A 6,000-nucleotide genomic window follows, 5' to 3' on the forward strand; every position below is an offset into this window, starting at 1 on the left:
AGATCTGACACTGCTGCAGTTCATGGCCTTCTGCTTTTCCTCTGTGTCAGACAGCAGGAATGAAGATGAAGTAATGGATAGACAAAAAAACCCACAAAAATCAGCAAACAGAGAACTTCATAATATTTGTTTTCCAGGCCTGATCTTACCAGAGTCTCAGGCAATAAAGATCTTTCCCAGTTCTCTTTGCTTGATACCTTTTAAACTGGAGAACCTGAGCCCTTATATGTGCAAATCAAGAATGCCTTGTTGAATAATGTCCTGTCCTGCATGGTTTTTGCCTGAGATGGTCCCATGATTACAAGCGTAACTTTTTGGGGTGGTCAAAAAACAGCCAAAGAGCTAATTAGATTCAGCCCACTGTGATTTACCTGTTTGGGTGTATCCAAAGGTGCCCTTGTACTCCTCAGTAATTCCACAAGAAGTCTCCTGTGAGCAGAAAACAACTTTAGCATCCAACCTTGTTTGTAGATGGTGAAAACTCTTGCACTGAAGGGGTTCAACTTGATCACAGGCCTAGTTTCAGGCTGTAGCTAGTGTTGTATTTAAAAAGGCAAGGGAGAAGGAGAGGTGGCTTGCCTCTGTGGAGCCTTCCTTGGTGGTCTCCCATACCAGTACTGACTCTGCTTAGCTTCCAACATTAGGTTATACCATGCAGCCTTCCCTTCCTAAAAGGCGGTTATTTGTGTGTCTTATGGATGCAGTGAACTTCAAGTGCAGGGCTGTTTTTTTATAGCAGGAACACGCAGGAATGCAGTTCTGGCTGGCTTGGTGTCAGAGGTGTAGCCTATTATGCAAATTTGTTTCTGCTGGGCTTTTTGTACAAAAACGAGGCCTGTGTGAAACAATTGTGATATAAGGGGTGTGTGGCTTAATATGCACATAAGGTTCTGCTGGGCTTTTTCTACAAAAAAGGCCCTGTTCAAGGGCAATAAGAACATTCCCATTTTTTTTCATAAAAGTGAATGTTTTGCCAGCAGCACCTTCCAAAATTACATACAGGCAAAAATGCAGTCAGCACAGCAGATGCTCGCTGTTTTTAGCACAGCATCCACTGGAAGACCAAGCAGTCCTGCCAAAGATGTATCCAAGTTCAGTCATATTTTTCAGCCAGAATCAGTTACTCATAGCTTGGGTCCTTTTCCAAACAAAGAGTGGGAGCCAAACTGTATAGGATATATGCTTATTATACATGATACAACCCCCCAGTCAACAATCACAGTTTCAATTGCCAAGCACCAGAACTTCAATTTTATCTTGCCCTAGTCTGAAAATGCAGTTGCTTTTCTGGTCCATACACTACCAATTGCAGTGTGTTGAGTCTATTGGAGATGGCAGTCTGTAGATCTGGATGATGCTGACTATTAGGAGGAGAATTTGCATTTGACTACGATGAAAGAGAGAAGAGCTTTGCTTGCTTTGTGCTTGCAATGGGAAAAGGAGGCTATATAGACAGTGGGTTTTCCCCACACACAGATGAAAATAGAATCACTGAACCAGGCCTCGGATTCAGTGGGAGCTTGCAGGAGCACAGCTCCTGAACCTTTCTGAGAGTTCCACCTCCTCCTTCCCACCTTCTCCATTAGATAGTAGGTGCAACTGCATAACAATCCTTGGATGAGCTCCCATTACCTATTTTTCTACAAAATGACCCCTGCACAGAACCATCCTTGTTTATTGTGCATAATCTTGCTGTCATCCTTGGTTTTCAGGGTTCTGAAACATTATAAAAGCCTGCTAAAAATGACTGATAAAAATGGCCCCAGGAAAAGAAGTGAATGTGCAGAAAATGAATGTGCACAGGGATCTTTTTAAAGAGGCAATCAGGCAATCACATATTCATACACCAGGGGTGGCCAATGGTGGCTTTCCAGTTGTTTTTTGCCTACAACTTCCATCAGTCCCAGCCAGCATGGCCAGTGGCTGGGGCTGATGGGAGTTGTAGGCAAAAAAACATCTGGAGAGCTACTATTGGCCACCACTGGCATACACACTACATTTCACTATGCTGAATAGCAAATTAAGAGGTAGGCAGAATAATCTTAATCTTGATTTTTTTTTCTCCAGGACATTTTCCTGAAGCCAATCTAGCAAGGCTATGCTTTGTCATGTTTCTTTCTCAGTCATTTCTGGCAATTCCAAATCAAGCCTCTTTTCTTTCAAATACTGTTTGATTTTTTTTTTTTAAATCAAATCTGTCCTCCTATAAAGAGGATACCCTCTCTCATGAAGCTCACTGAGATGCCTTGCAGCCTTCCTGATGAAACATTACTCAACTTGGTCTCTTTATGACATTTTTATTGGCTTCAAAGCCACTCTTTCATTCTGTTGGCTGGAGCTACCTGCCCAAATATAATCCTTTTACCTACATGTGAGTGTTGTTTTAGGTCAACCTGACAGTGCTAACAGAATTTAAACATGTACTTACCAAAGTCATAATTACGCAGATCCTGAGGAGTTATCATTTTGCTATTAGTCATATATCTTTAAAATTATCTAACACTTCAGCTGATTGTCAGCATACTTACTGAAAAAAATAAAATATTAAAAATGGCTTTTCCTTCTAACAAATGGTTAAAAATAAAATTTAAAAAAATAAATGGATAATGTCTTGCATTTTCTTTTTTAAATTGGGACTTTTATTACATATGGTTGATTTACATGGTATTGATGAATTAAAAAATGAACCAATAATTATCCAGGAATTCTTGCACTTGTGTCATCCTGTGGCCAGGAGACACTGCCTGCCTATAAGGGGGTATCCCACTGGAATAATGGGGTTCCCAGCTAAGGAAAACAAAATGGATTCTGGTCAGAAACAGGCCAAGTGTCACCACTCTTTGCAGAATGCAGAGGAATATGCTTAGGCTTGCTTTGATTACAACATAGGCTTCCTCCTGGTCTGGCTTTCTCCCCCTCCCAATGGAATGTCAAAATTCATTAAGGGATCAACAGGTAGGCATTGTTTCTGTCTTAATACTTGACCTCTGATTAATTGGCCATCTCCCTGACTCCTTACTGCTTACTCCTCCTCAGAGTATATCAACTGAATTGATTAAACCGTTAAGACATCCTGACCCATCCTGACAAATATCACTTGAGTCAGCTTCACCTATTGTCTCAACCTGGGAAACCATTCAGGTGCCCAGGATAAGCCCATCAATGACCATTAAGGTCTCCATAGTTACAGGAGGGTCTCCACCCCTCAAAACCCTATATAAACTGGGACTAAATTACATTATGTGGTCTATTCACTAAGGCACCATATGCAATTTATACCCCCCATTACTCTCTGCCATTGAGTCTATTGGGCGCGTCACACTGGTCATGCATGCTCTTTTCTCCATTTTCCTTGGTACATGGACATCTGCACTTCAGGACAGGTAATTCAACAGTCCCTAAAATCACTTCTAAATTTCCTAGTCCTTGCTTGAGTTTATTTTATTGCTTGTGTGTGTGTGATTGTAACTTTTTGCATAATTTTCTAGTAAACATTATATAAAATATATTCAATCTGGAGACTTTCTATCTGAATCCAGACCTCTGTATCGTTGGTGGATAAGATCTCAGCTCCTAATTCGCTCTACCTAAGTTTTTCTCTTGATAATTCCCCCATTTAAAAGAGGAGACCTTAAGCATTTCTGGTAACAGTTCTTAGTTTTAAACAGTCCTGTCTCTTCCTACACTGTGTGAAGTATCCTGCAAAACAGCTCATTCCTTCCAGACCATTGCTCCTTGCATATTTTACATTTTGTAAGATACTCATGCTTGGCTATGCTCACTAATATCCCTGAAATGCAAATGTTTTGGCTAACTTAATCACTTTGGATTTAGAGGTCACTTGAGTAATACTTCTTTCCAGCACCAGAGTAATTTAAATTAGATGACTTCTTTATCTGGCCTAGATTTATAGATTGTGTAACAAACCAAAATATAAAGACTGGCTGGTAGAAGAGGCCTCATTTAAAAATATCTTCAGTCCTAGTTGGTGCAGTTCCAGGAACTGCTTAATCCTTGTATTGCCTGTATCTTTGCAAGTTAAACAAAAGTGCATTAAGTGCAGCTTTCTCAATCACTGTAATAGCGAGATGGGGAAAATTGTCCTTGAAAAAGTCTCCCTTTCTTAGTTCCTTTTTCCTCCTGCTGGTCCTCCATTCAGTTAGGAGCCGCTCACTTGCATCTTCTTGTTTATTTATATCCCTTGCTTATACCCCCATCTTGCTTCCCAGTGGGGTAGGTTTGGCTGAGAAGTTGTGTGACTGGCCCAAGGCATTCAGCAAGCTTCCACGACAGAGTGGGGATTTGAACCTGGATCTCCCAGATCCTACTATAACGCTCTAACCGCTACAGAACACTGCCTAAAGCACTTGGGAATAACAAAAAAACCCCACTGTTCCTGCAGTGACTTTCTTGCAAATGTATCATAGATGGATTTGTCAGAGCACTGGAATTGTTCATGTTGGAAGCCTATTTGGAGAATGTGAAAAATGGCCCTTAAAAGCACAAGACCTCTTTTTTCTAACCTAGCCCTAGTTATGGCCTTCTGCAGATATACCCCAAGACAGTTTGGGCCTGAGGCAGACAATCTAGGGCTCCCTTCACCCACTGTGGTAAAAATACAACCAAGTAACTGAACTTCTCCTGTTCTTTCATGGTATCCCAAAGCCCGTGTCAACTGAATCAGTTACGGTCCCCAACTAAGGGCTATTATGCATGGATATTTTCCCTCACTTTTACCATGCCATGTCCGTTGGGTTTTCTTTGTCATCCTGCACTGATTTCCCTTCCTTTAGCACTGTTTACTTTCTGGTACCTGTTTTACCAGGTTTTCTGCTTTTGTGCTGGTTTTTCCTTTGTTTCTCTTCCAAGCCAAAGGTAATTCAGAAGCATACAGATTCCCATGGATTCCCCCTTGCCTTTGAAGGTCACCCCTTGAAGGTCCACACTCCTAACCACTACACCAAATTGGCTCTCAATTGAAGGTGTTTGCTGGACATTACTGCACAGCTGCAATAGGGCAATTGTGTAAATTTTTTAAAAAACCTTTGAACTCCACCCTCCATATGTTGGAAGTAGGCTTCCCAAACCTCCCGCTCTGGCGGGAGACTTCTGGGTTCCCAGCTTCATCTCCCGCTCTCCAAAAATTGGGAAGCGGGGGGTGGGGGGTGGAGGGGGGGAGAACATACCTGTAGGCTTCATGCTGTTAGCTCCTGAGCAGTTTGTAAAATGGCTGCCCCTTTAAGGCTGGGCAGGAAGCAGGAAACAGGAAGGGCTTTGGAGAACGGCCCCTCCCTTTCTTTGCTTTCGTTTTCACAGCAGGTAGATATAGCAGCGCCCGCCTCACGGCCTCACTGGATCTCTATATTTTAGTCTCTTCGGGGTATTTTTACTTGTTTATTTGATGGGACCACAGCAGCTTTGTTTATTCTTCCCACACAATATAGGCTCACGAGAACTTTAACTTAAACCACAGATTTATTGTAACAAAAAGTCTTAAACTGGGGATATGGGAGATATTTACACAGGCTTATACTTTGTTCTGTTGTTTCAGGCTTTACATTCACTTTTACTTTCTTGAGTCTTTCACAGTTACACAGTTCACAGTTTCCCGTTAACTCACTCTCCACCTCTAGCCAAGGTCTGGCCTCTTGGGATTGATGTGTCTAGTCTCACCCCTCGACTGGAGTCTCTCCTCTCAGCCCTTCTTGGTGTCTCAGACCCACATCCACTCCCTCAACCTCCTCACTAGATTTTCAGAGTGGTTCCTAGGTGTTTGTGATCGTTCCGGTCTTAACTGACTCACACACACACAGCCCTCTTGGCTGGTTTTGTCCAGCTGGCAGTCTCTGGAAGACTTCCCCGTCTCCAGCTTCTTCACAGGATCAGCTGCCCTCTCAGCCCTTCTGGCCGGCACTAACTGACCCTCTCAGTCTCTGTCAGGTCCCCACTGACAGACTTCTCTGACAGGCCTCCACTCTGTCAGACGTCAACTAACTTTTC

This window comes from Heteronotia binoei, chromosome 17 (genome assembly GCF_032191835.1).
Source record: "Heteronotia binoei isolate CCM8104 ecotype False Entrance Well chromosome 17, APGP_CSIRO_Hbin_v1, whole genome shotgun sequence".
In the NCBI taxonomy this organism is placed as follows: Eukaryota; Metazoa; Chordata; class Lepidosauria; order Squamata; family Gekkonidae; genus Heteronotia; species Heteronotia binoei.